Raw genomic sequence first — 19,776 nt, 5'->3', positions numbered from 1 at the left:
TTGCCGACTGTACTTCAGCATTTCTGTGAAATAACTTGTGTTGGCAACAGTTACTGTGTGGTTGGCTGCAGTTATTGAAATTAAGGTTGCTTCATTGATATACTCCGTTGGATTTTAACGCCTCTTTTCAGCATCGAGGCTACATGAAACGAAAAATGTCTGCAGAAGAATCTACAGTATATCATTGCACCAGTTTCTACCCGTGGCAAGTACTTCTACTAGAAATCAAACTCTGGAATCATATGCATTAGACATGGTATCTCATGTCTACATCTATTTTGATTTCAATAGATTTTCATTTTTACCCATAGTCAAGCTCCTTTTCCCACCGAGACATGCTGAGCACCAAACGGAATATGGTTCACTATGCAAATCTACACTTGGTCTCCTTACATTCTGAAGAAAGAACATTCCTTTTGCACGGCACGAATTTACAACGTAGTCTTGGATACATGGTTTAGTAAGGTCAACAACATAAGATCTTTCGCGGAAATCTTTAATGAAAATATCTTCCTGAATAAATTTAAAGAGTTGGCTAGATAATTACGATCAATGAGTGCAACGAACATTACAATTTATTCACATTGAGTGATGAGTGAAAAGTGATTCAAATGTAGTATTTTCAAACTAAAAGTATCAACTATGTGAATTAGTTATACCAATCCAGAACACCAAGGTATTCCATTGATGTACAAGTTTGAATCAAGACAAACGTACGATAGAGATTCTGTTTCAATGTTTCCACTTCTTCTGAAGAAGAAATGAACCATAACATGAATATATAATTACAACACATTAGCAGTATATACAAAAGGAAACAGTTGTAGTTCAAGTAAATTCCAACGGAAAGTAAGGAAAAATGTAGTTCAAATGGAGGAAAACTACGAAGACACAATCGACAATACAAATATTGGATTGTAACACAAATTTCCTACTCAAATCATTAAAACAATCTTTTTGTACATATAATACCGTTATGGTTAAGCGGTTAACGTACGCGCCTTTAATGTGGCACATCCCTTTTCGACTCCCGACGGGAGTTCATGTGGTTGGAATACTACGTTAAGCTGTGGATCCAAGATTCATATAGCCTCGCTACTGAAAGAGACGTTGAACTCAAATCAAATCAAATAATATAATACATAACAGGAGGAGCATTAAATAGAATTTGGCACACAAATATACGTCACATTGCGAAGTGTCGCTTTTATAATACTTATAATTGTCTTACGTCTTTCAGTGACTCGATCCAGTAAATATTGAGTGAATACTACGGTTTTTCATCACATAAATCGCAAAGAAACGTATACATATAGGCTAATATAGGATTATGCATGCCATAATTGAGGATCAGACACAGTCAGAAAGAACGAGAAAGGGTTATTCGAGCTGAATTTATATTAATCTGACTGATTTCAGTTAATATATGACCTGTATAATGCACTCAAGAAAGAAACGTATACAATGTGCCTGAGTTTAAATGTATTTAAAGAACCTAGTTTAGAATAAAACGGCTCAAAGATACAAAAGCTTCCATTCACTTTAATTATTTTAACAAGATTCTTATAAAATCGATTCAATAACTTTATGCATGTAAATGTATATTATTACAAATTCGAAAAATCAGTTTCGATTTTCAACAATTTTGTGTTCCGTGACACACACACAACAGAAAGTTTATTCTGCAATCAAATCTTTTCCACACGTCCCCTACCTATATGAATGAACACTTTGTAATCTTACTTTAATATTTCATGTACTAAACATATAAACAATTACCGTTAACATGAATTTCTAATAAACTTGTCGAAGTAAGAAACTTTTAATTAGAAATCTGAAAACTGTAAAAGAGACTATTTCATCCACATGACCACCATTACTCAAAGTACAATAGTCTCCCTCATTAAATTCATTTTCTCTATACTTCATGTTTAGTTTTATAACACTATGCATAGCAAGAAAAATACAATTTTTCAGTGACGTATTAGTTCGCGGAGAGTAAACAAAAAAATTATACACATTTTCGAAAACAGCCCACATGTCTATCTACCCGACATTCAACGAACTATCTACAAAAGGAATCTGTATTTAAAAAATTACCGCACTTATATTTTACACATTAGGAGTGTTTCATTTAATCAATTACAGATTTTAATTAGACTCATATTAATCTTCTTTTAAATGTCCTTTTCACTGGTATGAGTCCTTTTAAATGTCCTATACAAATATTCTTTTCACTGGTATCGAAAAAAAGTAAACTATTTAACGCCGAAAAAAGTAGTGCATTTTATATAGGAAGGGAAATTCCCTCTCTAAATAACCTTCAATACTGTTTATTAATATTTTAATTACTCATATCAGTGTTTATTTTATATAAATTCTTTTAACTTGTATTAAAGATATGAAACTTGTTTTACACATATACATACACAAAAAAGAAAGAATAAGAAGAAGGAAAGACACGGAAAATGCATTTTATTCAGGAAAAGAAATTCCCTCATATAACAAGGTTCCAAATATTGTTTTTACTAAACGTAGTTGCGTCAATCTACATATATTTAAAATTTCACTTCATATTTAAATAATACATTATTTGATATAACAATATGCAACATAAAACACATTTCCTGCCTGCCATAGGGCAAATAGCTTCCTTTTTTTCAACTCTACTGATTTATTAATCTTAGAAGGTCTATAGGAAATTGAAATAAATCAGTAGGATACAGAATAGTGTTATTTAAGTAACTTTACAACTAGTTCATTGATAAATAGCTATAGCAAGTTGACATTATTATTATTATTATTATTATTATTATTATTATGTTCATGTTGTTGTTGTAAGCTTTGTAACAGTAAATCTCTTGCCTGAAGCCATGCAATTTCTCGATTACATTCAAAATTTCCCGCCACCTAAAATATATTTTTCTGGCCATTGATACAACGCCTGTGTGAGTGCCAAAAATACCAAAAGCCCGTTTTGGAACGGATCGCGTCTTCGCAACGCAAAATTTGTTACTGAAATGAAGTGCCTCTGCACATCGGCAGAATTACATTTCTGTTGAAAATACTGTCATGGGTTAATTTTCTCTATAAAAGCTGGAAATGAAAGAATTTATACTAGATTCTCAAAAATAGTGCTAAAGAATTATTTTTTCTTAACAGATTTATATAGATAAGAAATACAATTTTAACAATCGGTTCAGGAAATATGAGACATTTTAACATCCAGTTCGGGAGAACCGGATGAATAACATTGCTGAGATTGTATAGCTGTATAACTAAATGCATCTCTCAATATAATTTGAATTGGTAGCTGGTTTATTGCTGTCTAATTGAAGCGAGCCTGTATGAATTTCTGCCATCGACTTAACATGTATTTGTATGTTAGTTTTTCTTTCCACAAGAACTTTTCGTAAAACTCGATTTTAACGAAACTTTGAGTCTCCTTTGTTTGAGGTTAGGAAATAAGCCAGATTACTATTTGCGGTTGAAATCCATGGAGACAATCATCTCTAGCTGGAACTTTCGAATACACACATTGGCGTCTCTGGCATGTAAAATTTGGGGGACATCAAAGGAAATGATCTAACTGCTAGTGACTATCTAAGTAAATTAAATTAAAATAAAATATTGAATATTTCGTATTTCAAAATATTGGGGGGGACGCGTCCCCCCCGTCAGAGACGCCCATGAATACACATAATGTGATAAAATTACTTCTCCGGATAACTTGTATCTTTGATACAATACGGCGTATGTTTTCTCTAATACTTCCTAATCATTCCTATGGCTTGAAATTGGTGAACAATAACACGGTGAATTTATCCATTTGAAGACAATATACTTACACGTTGTTTCGTCAAACTGATTTTTGTGAAACATGTTTATTTTGTTAGTTGAAAAGTCACAGTAAAGAGATGGGTTCACACTTATGTTTTCTTTATATATATATATATATATATATATATATATATATATATATATATATATATATATATATATATATATATATATATATATATATATATAAATATAACGACAATCTTTCTGAAAATTGCTCGATTTTCATAAAACATGACATGTATTATCTTCGCAAGCGTCCCAATGGAACTGCTACTTAAGAGCTTAAATTAGTGCCGCCCAAGGAAATTTATTCACTCTATCTTAATTTTTTTTTTTTTTTTTAACAGTACTAACTTTCCTACAAAGTACTAGATTTTCATGATAAACGTTGCGTGCTTTCCTTGAGTTCTTTCCAATGTGCTCTACTGATTCATTTATATTTATGTCTTTTGTCAATAGTGAGGCTATATAGCACAAGACTTACAGTTAAAGTGGGATCTGAATCACTCCAATGCGTTCCATACTTTTCCATACGGAGTCGAACCCGGAACCACGTGAATGCACGCTCTCTAGTTATTCAAACCAAGGAATAGGATAAACTGAGCCTGCTGTTTGGAGTTGAAATATTTAGGTTCAAGAAGTGAATGCAGCCCACTTTAAGAAAATGTTTCAGAGTAACTTTCATAAAAATATTCCAGTTTTCATGAAACATGGTGTACGTTCTTTAAGGGCTTAAGAAATATTCTTATTGGCTGAAGGTGAAATCGATGCAGAGGAGTTGAAATCTCTTCCCCAAATAAAATATACAGGATGTCTCAAAAGTCCCCTGACAGGATAACTCTGTTATTATCAGAGTTACAACAAAATGTAAGAGGGAAAACCGTCTCCAAATATGATGTTTTCACTCTAAAGTGAAGGAATTTTTTAAATCGGACGAGCCGTTTGGCCTGTACATTCTTTATGCGTTAAATGAAAATGCAACGTTGCCCTTTACCCTGAACCACAACATAAGTGAATGAAATTACTGTCTTTTACTAATGTGTTGATGGTCAGCCTGCATTTCAAACAGTAACTTCATGTACTTATGTTGTGGGTCCAGGTGAATGGCAACGTTGCATTTTCATTTAACATTGGGCACATAAAGAATGTACAGGCCAAACGGCTCGTCCGATTTAAAAAAAATAAATTCATTCACTTTTGATTGGAAACATCATATTTGTAAGAGATAATACCGTCTCCATTTTGTTGTAACTTTGTTATTATCAGAGTTAATAACAGAGTTACTCTGTCAGGCGACTTTTGAGACACCCTGTATATATATATATATTCTGCTCCTCCCTCTGCTGTGTATTCTTGTCAACGAACTTAAAAAATTCGTTACTGAATTCTCTCTCTGTGTGTGTGTTTGTGTGTGTGTGTATGTGTTATTTGCAAATTTTTCAATTGTGAGCCTTCCATTCGATAGAGCATCAGAAGCTATCTAAAGAAATGATGGAATTTTCCGCGTTATTCTTACTGTTCCCGAGATATTGGCCAAAAAAGTGCTGATTTCGGGAGATTTAAGGAGCCATGTCTTTGGAACCGTAAATCATAGAGAGATGATATTGGTGTTGATCGTCGTACCGCATAGTAACTGATGGCCACTAACGGTAATAAAAAGCGACACCTCAATATAGCTAATTCAATAGATTCCCTAATACGCAGGTTCCAAATATGTACGAGTATTAACTATTGAATTTAATCAAATATATATAATTTACAATTTCATATAGATTTTAAAAATATTATTTCTTTTAAAGTTCGTTCTGGCAATGCTCTTCTAGCATTCTCAACATTTTTTCTGGTTAATGTTATCATATTCTTATTGTTCAAAATAAAAAAAAAATCATCTTAGTTTATCGCTTAGTTTGCATTTATCGACTTGTTTAAATGTTATTCTTCAAGGTTCACGCTATTTCCAATTCGTTAGCAATCAACCTTCTCTAGGTTCATGGAAACTACGCACGCTAAATGAAGCTGAACCTTGTTAAAGGCCAACATGTTGGCATACAGTATTCACTAACACAAATACACGAAGAGGATTTAAAAATGTATGTAGAAATAGACACGAGCGAAGATTGTGGTAGGTCAGAAATATAAGAATCTCTTATGAACTTATCCTACATGTTCTATTTGGTGAATATTAGAAACATGTTTAACACATCTTAATGTCGAACTAAACTACGTAATTAAAAGGTATTTTTAAAATATGGTTGATTTACTATTTTTCTTTAGATAACTTCAATTTTTCTATAAACAAATGATACACTCTTCCTAATTTTCAGTCGTTTATTTCTCTGCATTTTCTATATTCTTTGCGTTTATGATCTCTGACAAAACACGCACAATACTAGCAGCTCTATTTCAGCGTTAGCTTCGGGGGAGGGGGTAGACTCTCTGATATAAGTAGATTTATATTTTTCATTTCATTTCTGCATTATTCATTTCTGTATTGTTATATCATTGATTAAAATGTGCACAAATCTCAAATTCAGCGTGGCAATTGTTCTCCCTGAAGGCCCAAGTGACACCACTGAATACAATGATTACTTTCTAAATTAGTTTGAAGTAATTATTTTTAAAGAAATGAAGTTAATTTATTACACTTTGTCGCTAAAAACTACGATTTCCTCAGTGCGTAAAATGTAACAGCACGGCATTATATCTAGGACAACTTTTTTTCATATATATACTTTTATGATTGTGTACACTGCCAATACTGTACTTACGCAACGAGTAAAAATTATTTAGTAGAAAGAAGTCATTCATGTATTTCATTATCTTATTTTACATCTAATTATGCCTTTTTTCTTTTGCTTTAAAAAAATAGAAATGCACATTTTCTACATGTATATTTGTACACTCACGAACATTAATAAATGGAGGCTTAAGTCATTATTTCTTATGGCTCCAACCTCCATTTATTAATGTTCGTAACCAGGGTGCGAATTGGCGGGGGGATGCCAGGGATTTCCCCCCCTGACAAAAATCTTTCCCACCCTGGAGAAGAAAAATTTTATCCCTGGCAGGGATAACTTTTTCCCACTCTGGAGTATTTTTAAATGGACATAAAGATAAGATAGAAAAAGGGAACAATTCTTACTTTGCGCAGCTAACCTAAATATTACTTGAGTGAAAATTTATGGAAGATCTCATGGGTGAAATTCATCCCCCCCTGGGAAAATTTTTCAATTCGCACACTGTTCGTAACTGTATTACAGTCACTTACGTATCTACTCGTTCCAGGTTCAAATTTAACTTTTTGATTTGATAGTGTTCATGACGACGTGCAAAAGACAGTTTAATAATACTTATGAAGTTAATGAGGTCAAATGCTATTAATGTTAAAAATAGGTATTACTGCATTCACATAAAAAAACGTAGTTATGTGGACTGAGAATGACAAATGTTATTTAGAACCCTGAAAAAGTTAAAAGAATTTCATGAGGTTGTTTACAAGAAACTACTGTTATACGAATATTTTATTTTCCGATAAGATGCATTAATGCTATATGACATAAATATCTATTTAACTCTTATAATGGAACTAAGGAATTATTGATTATCTTGATAAACATGAACATCAAAGCTTTCGTTATTAAAATGCAAGTCAAACGACAAACAGGAATAATTAGATTGCACATCGAGGCATCGTTTCACCAGCATGCCAACAAAAAAGAAAGAGTGAAAGGAATGTAGAAAGTTATCACTAGGGAAAATTCTTCACGAAGCTTCCTCCATTCTATTAAGTAATCATGGATCTCATAACTTGATTTTATGTCCTACCACTTCCTTATAATAATCTAATATAATTTTCCATATCTACGAGATTCAAACTTATTGATTGATGTGCTATGTACTTTAAAAATATTATCGATTTCACTACTCTGTATATTACTATCAATGAGTAACCCTAAAATATGTAACCGATCATCGTCTGAATTATACAAAGGTTACACCAAACTCATAATCGAGTATGAAAATCATGATCATTAGAACCCATGCCATGAGTAGTCTGATTATTGCCATCATTTAAATTATACCATAATTCCACCACACAAATAATAATCGAAATGAAGTCACAGAAGTTAAATATTAAGTGAAACTGTCTTGGCTTTTCCCCATTCATTGCATTTTTTTCTCGTAACTACTTGGTAACAAGTCATCTTTCATTTTTCTTAGAAAAAGACTAATTCATTTAGTAGTCCAGCAAGTTTTAGAAGGAAGATTTACCACTTTCTCCAAACGATGATACGGTTTCTACCCAACCACGAAAGAAAGAAAGCAAGAAAGCAAAATGATAAAAAAAAATCCAGAAATGGCAAAAGGGCGACAACAAAATGTTACTTACCTGGTGTTATTATATTGTAAAGCAGAATTTGCTATTAGTTCTTCGTATATTTTGTTTCTGAAATGACAGCTATGCCAAACACGTGGTTTTAGGTCTATAAGCCTGGAAAACCTAAGCACTGATGTGCAAAAGTATTTAATATTTCTAAACAACTATAACGTTGTCAGTTTCCTATTCACTAACATATACTTTCTAATCATTCAAGTTTAGCACAATACTAATTCCCCTCTTAAGAGGGGTGGTTACGCTGCACTTGTTATTTGGTCCGATATCAACAACGTGTTTTGTATGGATGAACGCTAAGTGAACTAGGCTACCTGCTACTACGGCGGGGAAATACTACCGAACGACTGAGCTCCGTACGAGAAGTCGGACTACTTTATCTTCAGTCACTCTCACTTGTTTCACCCCTTTCAACGCAAAGGTTCCCCGCCAACCCTCGGCGGGTACAGAGATAGAGAGAATCAACACTACGATGTCTTCGGGAATAATCGGACGCTTTCGGCCTTGCTCGTCTAATCAAGGCGCGAGACGAAATATATCACGTGCACGCAGTACCAGAACTGACTCGCGGTAACAGTGAAAACACACAACGTGGAATATTGCACCCTAGCACTACCGGTGACGCAACACATGCCGTGTCGGGATTTCTGTGTGATAGCTGATTTGAATTTTAATTGATTAGATCAAGGACGTTGCGGTGAACAGTAGTATTTTAGTTCCTCCTGATTTTAAACAAATTAATAATTATCTAGCAACACAAATTTGATTTATGTATTTTAAAAGGTATAATCCAGTTTGTATCATTCTAACTTGTACTAAGAATCATTCGTTTGGCGATCGACTCTGATTAACAGGAAGATACCAGCTATGATTTTTTTTTTTTTTTTTCAAAAATCCAGTTTGTAGCCAATCGGTGACAGATTCTTTAAACGGAATTCTTGCCCAGCAGAGAAGCATTGAGATGATTGCCAGATTCTATTATTTTTATCTATTAACGCAAAATTAAGAAATAATCTAGCTACGGTACAAAACATGAGTAAACACAAAACTTGGCATTGCATTTTGACGAAATTATTAACAATTTCTGAGATTATAAAATAGTAATCTAAATTTAAAAATTAAAAAAAAAAAACCAAAAAAAAGGGTGAAAAATGTGAAAAATCGTTTCAATAATTCTTAAATTGTTGATTACTTATCAATCAAGGAGACATTTCTTCATTCTTTTCTAATAGATTTAAAAGTGAAACACTTTCTACGAAATGTTAACGAAAATTTATAAAGAATCTACTGACATTTTCATTTCTGTTCTCCTTCTCAGACAATATTTCATTAATTTCTCCGACATATAATTACTAACCACAAATTACTGAAAATATAAAATCTACTAATAATTGATTTGAATGCAAACTGCACAGAATTATTTTCAAGTCATAATATCACCATGGGCTATTTAGAATTGCAATACAAAAATAAAAGCTTCAATGAAAACTATTCAATTGGTCTATCTCTTCCGGCATCAATCCAGATCATTTCACTTTTGGGAATTTTACTACGTACATATTTCCATTGATTACATGACATCTGTAGCATCGTCATTTGCTGTACTGTTCGAAATTAGCAAACACCGTATGCGTGGGTTTTCTCAGGATTCTCCCGTGTTTTCTTACTTTCTTCATTCCACCATTTTTAAATTCATTTCTCATCATCACCGTCTCCTTTAGCCTAGCCGACATAATTGAGGATGTAAAACTTAAAGATTTCATTTCATTTGCTCGGAATTAGTCTCTAGGCGTCAAGCTGAGAGAAGACATTCGGGGTCATTCATTTAGATGAGTGATGCACAGTCTCTACCGGTACAAAAACACCAGGTCTCTCAAATGTTAGAAGAAAAATAAAAATGAGTCTCCAATGAGTCAGCAATTTACTGTCATGTTTTACATTAGAGCTCAAATACTGAAGATAATAATCATGGAAAGTTATCATGCGAAATACAATTATGAAATTATACAGCTAATAATGAATACAGTACTACAATAATCGATATTAACTTTTCAGTACAATAGTCACAAACTAATAACATATACAAAATATGTCTTTAACTTGTCAGTCTAATTTACAGATAAAATTACAGAGCACGGGCGCCGATTCTGGAAGTGGGGCTAGTCCGCACCAAAGTTTGCATGGCCTTCAGGAACAGGATAACATCTGCTTTGAAATCGGACAACAAAACACATGCATCTAAACGCTTCAAATACTTATACAAAAATCAGTGTCACTGCTACAGAGAAAGAGAAAGAAAGAGAGAGATACAAGAGAACAGGCAGATCCCACGAGGATGCAGCAGTAGTCCTAGAATGTACGAGTCCTCAGCTGTACTGAACCTTACAGGCACAGACTACGGGCACTACAGTGCAGAAGTTCTAAAAATATAGATGCACGAGTCCTAAACGACAGACGGCACTAGTTTTAAACTGCTAAGTCCTGAAAATCTCTTGTGGCGCTACAATTACGTCCACATCAAAAATACTGTACATTGCTGAGGATTCTAAAAATTGAAAGTACAGATTTATACTCCAATGAAGTGCTCAAACCAAAAGGTAATTCGTTGATATTTATTGGCAATATTTTCTGTGACTCAGGGTGTGTTGTAAAATTTCTGCAACTTTTGAACTTGTTGGTAAAAAAGTTTTTTCCGGTTTCACTCAGGAAAATCAGGGAAATAACACAACTATTTGTATTAGGTTCATTTTACTAGTAATGAACTGTTTCATTTCGAACGCGTCAAAAATGTAAATTGAGAAATTTTAATATTTCTAAAATTGAAAAAAGAAGCATTCGAAAATAAAACTGTTGTAATTATTCTTGAAAATTAATAGTTTGCACTCATTTCCTTTATGTACACTCATGTCCAAAATTATTGTCGCATGTTTATAAATATGTTGTTCTAGAACATAATTTGATAACGATTTCGCCCGGTATTTCTTATAACGTTAGTATGTGTATAATCGGCAAAGACATGTATCTGGCAAATTTCATGTCAAAAAAGCAGTAAGTAAGAACAATAAAACGAAAATATCACTTTCTTGTCCATTTAGCAACATTTTATTTTACTCATTCTAATTCTTTTCGTATGAAATTTAAAACAAATATACGGATTTCCCGATTATACATATAGTATCACTATTAAAAGTACCCTGCAAAATCATTATCAAATTATATTCTTACAAGAAGACAGTTATAGATATGCGACAATAATTTTGGACATGAGTGTACCTTTTAGTCGTTTATTCGTGGTTGTGCATTAATTACAGAACTTTTACAGTTGCATAAATATCTACCATCATGAAGCGTTTCTGTTGAACAAATAGGACTCTTGAATGAAACTGAGTTTTTAATATGTTCTTTGATCTGGTGAAATTTTGTTAATTTTAAACAAATTACTTCTTAAAAGAGAGAGCAGCAGGCAAATTTCACTAAATACTCATGCACTAAAACATAAAATTACTATTATTTAATATTCTAATATATATAAATTTTATGTACAAAATTTTGTATGTAAACAAATACCTGTTTTCTAATGCCACAAATTATTCATATTTTATATTATATATATATATATATATATATATATATATATATATATATATATATATATATATATATATATATATATATATATATATATAAATGAGTGATTATATTTGTAACTTAACAACTCTTGAACCACCAGACCGATCACGATAAAATTTTCAATATATATGAGGCTCGGGCGTGAGATGGCTTTTATCATTTCACTTTGAATGTGCAACTTGGACGAAGGAAAGAGAAATATATATATATATATATATGTATTTAAAATGACCGATATTAGTGTCGAATCAACAGTTTTCGGGGTTCCTGAGATGAACAGTGATACTTCCGATGCCACTTAAATCCAAATTCATCCCCGCAAATTGGGAGAGGGGAAGATGTAAAAATGATGGAAAGTGATCGATATTAGTGTCGAATCCATAGTTTTCGGGGCCGCTGAGATCAACAGTGACACTTTCGATGCCGTTTTCCAAATTCAGGCCCGCAACTTGGGGCCGGGGAGATACATAAAAACGATCGGAAATGACCGATATTAGTGTCTAATCCATAATTTTTGGGGGTCGCTGAGATTAACAGTGACACTTCCGATGCCCTTTAAATAAAAATTCAGGCCCGCAACTAAGGGAAAGGGGAAGGGGATATATAACAATGATTGAAGATAGCCGATATTAGTGTCGAATCCATAGTTTTCGGGATCGCTGAGGTGAACAGCGACACTTTCGATGCCGTTTAAATCCAAATTCATCCTCGAAAATTGGAGGGGGGGGGAGATATGTAAAAATGATGGAAAGTGATCGATATTAGTGTCGAATCCACAGTTTTCGGGGCCGCTGAGATCAACAGTGACACTTTCGATGCCGTTTATATCCAAATTCAGGCCCGCAACTTGGGGCTGGGGAGATGCATAAAAACGATCGAAAGTGACCGATATTAGTGTCGAATCCATAGTTTTTGGGGTCGCTAAAATAAACAGTAACACTTCCGATGCCGCTTAAATTCAAATACACAACTTGGGAGCGAGGGAGGGAGAAGATATATACAAAAATGATCGAAAATGACCGATATTAGTGTCGAATCCATAGTTTTGGGGTCGCTGGGATATACACGGGCAATACCGATGCCGTTTAAATCCAAATTCAGCGCCGTAACTTCAGGGAGGGGGAAGGGGTAATATATATAACAAATGATCGAAAATGACCGATATTAGTGTCGAATCCATAATTTTTGGGGCCCCTAAGTTCGATGGTGACATTTTTGGCACCATTTATGTCCAAAATGAAACGTATTCTCTCCGTGCGAAGAATTGATATTTAACTAGCATATAATAATAACGAACGAAAGTTTCACGTATTAAATTCTTTAATATATTTTTCGCTGCTCAAATTTACGCACTTGTACGGTATATGTGTGTATATGTAAATAAGATAATCTCTCCTTTTGAGTTGTTCGAAAAATATAATTACAAATAATAAAGAGGGTTTTTTTTATAAGAAATCAGAAAACTAAAAAGTAAAATTAAAACCTGTTGCTTTTAAGTATTTTTCCTGCTAGCGAAATATATACTTTGTGCATATGCTGCAGACACGATACGGCGAATAAGATTAGCAACAGGCGAAGAAACAGGTTTTAAATTATATTTTCCCGTTTTTGTCAATATTTCCCAACAAAAGATTTTTTTCTGATGGGTTCAAAATTCGGGAAATTTTACACAGCACAAGTAAGATACGTATCTCCATAAAATATACATTTAATTTTAATATACCAGTATTAACTAAAATGATTCCCCCCCCCATATTTTAACATTTCCCTGCCATAAGGTGGGAACTTCATAAGATTGCTTAAGATAATTTAAATGTGTCTATGTTAATTAATCAAACTAGGACTATATTTTAATATTTTTTGTAGCCATAACTCCATTCTTTCACGGTGCTAACTTCAAAGGAATGGTGTACATATATTTGTTGCCACAAATTTTCCCTATTCTAATACAAGAAACATAGGTACTCAATGATCTTAATTGTAAACTAGTAAATATAAAATAGTTTTCATTTTAAAAGCATAATGTAGTAAAATATTCGAAATTTTCAATTCTTCCCAATTTTTCCAAGATCAGGAAAAAAGCGGTAAAAAACTGTTTTTATCCAAAATTTCCGGTTTCTTTCCAGGCTTTTACAACTAGTGATGAACGCAAGAGTCTTGGTCTTGCAGTTTTTGAAAGAGTCTTGCATGCAAGACCAAGACCAAGACCAGGAATCCCGATGCAAGACCAAGACCAAGCAAGGGGTGCAAGACCAAGACCAAGATCAAGACCATACCTGCAAGATCAAGACCAAGAGTTCTGCATAAGCACCGGTACGACTTGATTTTTTTATACAATATAAAAAGGAAGGAGAAAAATCATTACATCTTTCACTTGAATTTCTTGGCTTCAGTAAAAATGCTGCTGGAGTGAGTATGTTCCCAGTAGTTTATGCAATTCGTATGAGTCGATCTGCCCCTGTAGCATATAGCTACAGTATGTCGTTTTCTGTAGATATTGTTCGTTTTCAAGCCACGCAGGTGTCATCTTGCGCCATGTGAGCTCTTTTTGTGGGCAAACACCGTGTGCATGGGTTTTCTCGAGATTTTTTCGTTTCCTCCTACCTTCTTCATTCCACCATTTCAGTCATTTCTCATCATCAGCGTCTCCCTTAGCCTTGGTGCATAATCGTGCGGGTGACGTCATTTCATTTCAAAGCATATTAGTGGTATTCTTCTTCCAAAACTAAAGAGAAATGTAGTATTGAACATCGGTAATTGCGTACACCATAGGTGCCGACTACATGGGTATGGCCTTGGCTCCGAGACTCAAGCATCCGTTGGGAAAATGTACAAAAATAAATAAAACTTAATAACTCTTGATACCGTTTTACAAAGTCAGTAAGAATACTTGCATGTACTGCAGTGTATTTTAAAATAACTTGCACGTAGGATAAAAATGATTCATTCTTACAAAGAAGCAAGTTACTTTATATGTATAATTCACATATAATTGGAGAATTATATATATTAAAATGGTACGTTTATATGCTTCTGGGCAATTCCTTTCGATGAGATCTCGGAAACCACAGGCCCTGAAAACTAGTTTTCGGCAGTCGATTCCAAATTTTGTGTAGATTTGCCAGTTCCCATTCAAATTTTCAAAACACATGCCGTTCACTTTCTATTCCACGTTTTAAGCCCATCCCTAGCGCGTTGATACGGTTAATAGCCTTGCGTTATGCAACCAGTACAAGAACTACGTATAACAGGTTGACGGATATTGCAGGAACTTTGCTTTAATTTGAATGGTAAAACCTATTGCATGCTTGCAACTTCAAAAGCCCGTAGAGTCGCAATGCGGCGTACTCGGATATGAATTTATAAGACAAATATTTCCATTTGACATCTTTCATTTCTCCAAGTTTGCCACAAACTCACCGCAACATCTATATAGTAAAATGTTACGTTTATATGTGTATCTAGAGCAACCCACTCTCTTTGTGAGTCCTCCCGTCCTTTACTTGTGTCTGTAAAGGGATATGTGCAGATCAAAAATATAATAAAAAAGTAGAAAAGAGATTCGTGCTCATGGGTATATTAGAATGATACGCTGTGCAGACAGCGCAGGTTCATCTAGATAATAATAATAATAATAATAATAATAATAATAATAATAGTAATAATAATAATCATAAGTTTTAGTATTAATAATATATCCGCTGGAATTAACTGCATTTGACGGGACTACAAAAATTAAGGTGGATAAATTGTTGTAATGTTGGTATATCTGGGAAGAGTGCATACATTCACAACATACGTTTTCAGCGAGTTGAAGACTGTCCATAATTGTGATTCTTCATTGGTTAGTTGGTTTGGAATTAAACACCCGTTTCAGCACTGAGGCTCTATGAGGCATTTATCCTTTTTCAATTGCGACATTTTTTACAAAAGGAAGTATAAGACAGTTAACTCTTAAAATACAGTTGAATTTGGTTATAGCGACACAACAGGGACATAAAAAAATGTATAGTTATAACCGAGATTAGCCATCCAAGTACGGAATGGGTATGTATTTGACCAATCTATCAATATTAGAGGTATGAGTCTGAGATATGTTATATACGAGTTCGATGCATTTGTGAATGTTGTACTAACCATTGTATAAAATCACTTGCCTTATGAGGAATTGCTTGGTGTCACTGAATAGTTGATGCAATAAACGAATGTCGCAGTAATCGTTGATGCTATAATCAAGTTCAACTGCATTTGTATCAGTATACGCACCACGGACAGTTGTCATTTGATTGTTAACTGCATGCATATTACTATATTGTAAGTGTTGATTATGCAGAACCTTTCACACGTAAGGTTACTAGCTCGCATTAGGTAGTAGCAGGGTGGATTGATTTAAATCAGTCTGATTTAAATCACGATTTTAATCAAGATTTAAATCACTTGATTTTTTAAATAAAAATCGTTGATTTAAATCAAATTCCGAAATGAATTAATTTAAAGTGAAAGTAAGTAAAATCTAGTTTCTCTTCTGTTATTTCAATTATGAAAGATAATAATCATAATACAATGAGACTCAAATGTATGTAAGCACAGTATGAAAACGAGTATCATGTAGCGAACGATCAGGGAAAATCCCGTTTGGACGGGTTACGGGTGAACCCTGCTTTCTTCTCTTTGTAACATAGGGTTTTAAAATTTCTATTCCAACTGGGAAATCACCATGGACATTTAAGATGAAAACTCTTTTATGTCCACGTCTATTTGTTTGTTTCCAGATAATAGGGGCGTATTTAGAGGGGTCTGATCCCCTCTGCGAAACAAAAAAAAAATTAGATTTAAAAATTTTGGGCGAAAATTATGTACTAAATACATAGAAGTTCCTTGGGATCATAATACGACAAATTTTGGATACGTTAAAATATCGAATAATACTTTCGATAAAATGGATACTTGACCCCATTGCAGAACATGTCGCGATCTGAGATGTGATCGCAGAAAATTTGCTGCGCCTGTGCAGGAAAAATTGTCAGAGGAAATAAAATAGGCAACAGAAAAGTATAAAAACGTGCCTGCTATGTATAGATGTCTTAAATGCACGGACAACTCGCATTTCAACTGTTTTTCACGTCACATAAAGCATATTTTTAACAATCACAAGTGTTTCTCCTGCTGGAACTGATCATCTTGATTTTTTTTTTTTTATTTTGGAATTCCTGCAGAAAATTTTTGACTTACAAAAGCTCATCGCATAAAGACAAAGAAAGTTCTGCCATCGGCTAATATATAGGATCAGAAAACGATATTCACGAAGAAATTAAATATCGACTAAAAGCAAGGAATTCGTGTTATTATTCAGTTCAAAATCTCTTATCGTCGCGAATTCTGTCGAGGAATTTGAAGCTTTAAAATATATAAAACGTTGATTATGCCTGTTGTGCTGTATGGTTGTGAAACATGGTCGCTTACGCTGAGGGAAGAACGCAGACTGAAAGTATTTGAGAATAAAATCCTGAAACGAATATTCGGAACCAAAAGGAACGGAAATGAGGAATGGCGAAAACTTCATAATTATGAACTGCATAATTTATATCGTTCACCAAACATTGTTAGGGTCATCAAATCTTGGAGGCTCAGGTGGGCAGGACATGTAGCGAGAATGGAAGAAAGTAGGGACACTTTCAAAGTTTTAACTGGAAGTCCAATCGGAAAACGACCATTAGGAAGACCTAGGCGCAGATGGGAGAACAATATTAAGATGGATGTCGCAGAAATAAGAATACAAAATAGAAACTGGATTCAGTTGACTAAGGATAGAAGTCAGGAAGCTTTTGTGAACATGGCATTGAACCTCCGGGTGCCATAGGTCATAGAGTTAGTTAGTTAATTTTAGGCGAAATTTATGTACTTTATATGTATTTCATGCCGCTAGCTAGTTCCAATTGTTTAAAAATATGCCCCTGCCAAATATCAGTAACTTTCGTGAAAAGAAAAGTGACATGATATACAGTACATTGCTGTACTTTTTCGTTAATGATTAAGAAACATTGTTTAGGATTGAAATAGGTTAACGATTGGGAATTAATTGAAAATTAAAACCCAATACGTTGACTTAAATGGCATAATTAACATTTAATACTAATTCCTAATGTTTTTTCTTCAGTTCGCGACTTGTATTATACGAAGAAAAAGATTTGATTTAAATCAAAAAAATCGATTTAAATCAAAAAAATCAACAAAAATGATTTTTTTAAAAAAAATCATGATTTTTTTCCACCCTGGGTAGTAGCTTATTATGTTTTTAGATAATCATATCTGGTAATTATATTATGTTTATTACATTTCTTATTTTTCAGATAATCATAGTTGGTAATTTAATCATCGATCAACGGAAGTGTACAATCAAATAATATTGGAAGACAGAAAATGCTGAAAAGTTTCGACGGAAATGGGCTACAGGATTTCATGACCTCCATCAAGTAGACTAACAGTCTACAGATTAAGCAATAAACTTGATGAAATTGGCTCCATCTGTAATGTAATAACTAGGGAGAATGAAATGTTAGTTACGCAGGCATTAATCCAAAGCCGAAAAAATCAAAGAGGACAGTTTCTCGTGAGTTAGACATTTCCGAGATGTTAGGGGCGTTTGATGCAACGTTTAGGTTTAAAAATGTATCGGCCAAGATTACTTAATGGATTATTAAAGGATGATCCAGATCGCCCATTACAATTCTATAAGGTAATGTTGAATGCAGAAAGACAAGGTAATGGCATCATTCAAAAAGTATGCTGGTCATACAAAGCGGATTGTAAACTGTCAGGCGCTGTTAATAGGCATTAACTGTGTCTATTATGCAACAGAAAATTCCCATGTAGCACTTGGAAAACAATTGAATCAACTTGGGGTTACAGTCTGGGCAAGCTTTTCATATAAAGGGGTCATTGGGCCTGCAGTGTGCTTGATCATAAAAATTAAACTGCTGGAATACGTAAATGCTGAAGGCCGGTACTTCGAGAACCCAGAGATTTTACTTAATTGTAATTCCTATATACCATCCTGATTATAACCTCATAAAATTACTGTTTTTTTTTTTTCATAATCATGAACTCATTAAAGAAAACGAGACCGCTTATATGGTGAAATCAGGTAAACTCGTGATAAATTTACAAAGTTGTTTATTGACCGGAAGTGATAAAACGTACTATGTGTTTTATGAATGAGAAATACAGTTGAACATTCTGGAATACATGAAACATGACTTAACGAAACATATAAGAAAAGTTTAGTGTACTTCAAACTTTGTATACAACTAAGTGAAATTCAGGCAATCTCGTGGTATGTCAAGTAAACTCATGATAGTATATTGATAATCCTGTGATACAGTATATTGGTAATACAGTAATGTTCCGAAAACTCGGCCTAATGTGGACCGAAGGGTGAAAATGTTGGGTTATCGGGAATGGGGTTAAAAAAGAATAAGTACGAGTGTTTCCTCAGAAAATACAGTGCTGTACTGGTATGTATTGTTTGCTTGAGAATACAACAGAGAGTAAACTACCCAATTACTCTTAAACAAAGGAAAAGTATGTACTTTATGAAGGCATAGAGCCTTTACTATACACGAAAATTAATGAATACACACTGTACAGTAATTTAGCTCATAAAACAGACCTTAGAAAAATACCCGGCAATGACCTTGAACAGGTCTGTGCGCGGAGTTTTTTCACCCTGCCAGTGTGGCCGAGTTATCCGGACTGCCGGGTTATCGAGTGCCGAGTTTTCGCGACTCTACTGTACCCAGATAACCTGAAACTTATTGAAACTCCTACTCAGAATATCTGTCACTGTTGTGCAGCTTACACATAAACACAAGTGCAGTGTCATTCACTTTTATATATTTGCAATGGTGCCA

General features: G+C 33.8%; 1 protein-coding gene across 3 annotated transcripts in view; it reads right to left on the bottom strand.

The window, feature by feature from the left end:
- Hmgcr (HMG coenzyme A reductase) overlaps window positions 1-19,776 on the bottom strand; it is a 514,078-nt gene that overhangs the window by 192,640 nt on the left and 301,662 nt on the right. Inside the window, exon 1 of one of the 3 annotated variants that reach the window (XM_081747347.1) lies at window positions 8,234-8,655. The exons of the other annotated variants lie outside the window; for them this stretch is intronic. The gene's annotated coding sequence lies outside the window, so the exon portion shown is untranslated. Of the gene's footprint in view, window positions 1-8,233; window positions 8,656-19,776 lie in introns of those variants that run through there. 3 annotated transcript variants of the gene reach the window in all.

Source organism: Thermobia domestica, chromosome 2 (assembly GCF_964235325.1).
Source record: "Thermobia domestica chromosome 2, izTheDome1.hap1.1, whole genome shotgun sequence".
NCBI lineage: Eukaryota > Metazoa > Arthropoda > Insecta > Zygentoma > Lepismatidae > Thermobia > Thermobia domestica.
This window is presented reverse-complemented; position numbering and strand designations above follow the sequence as displayed.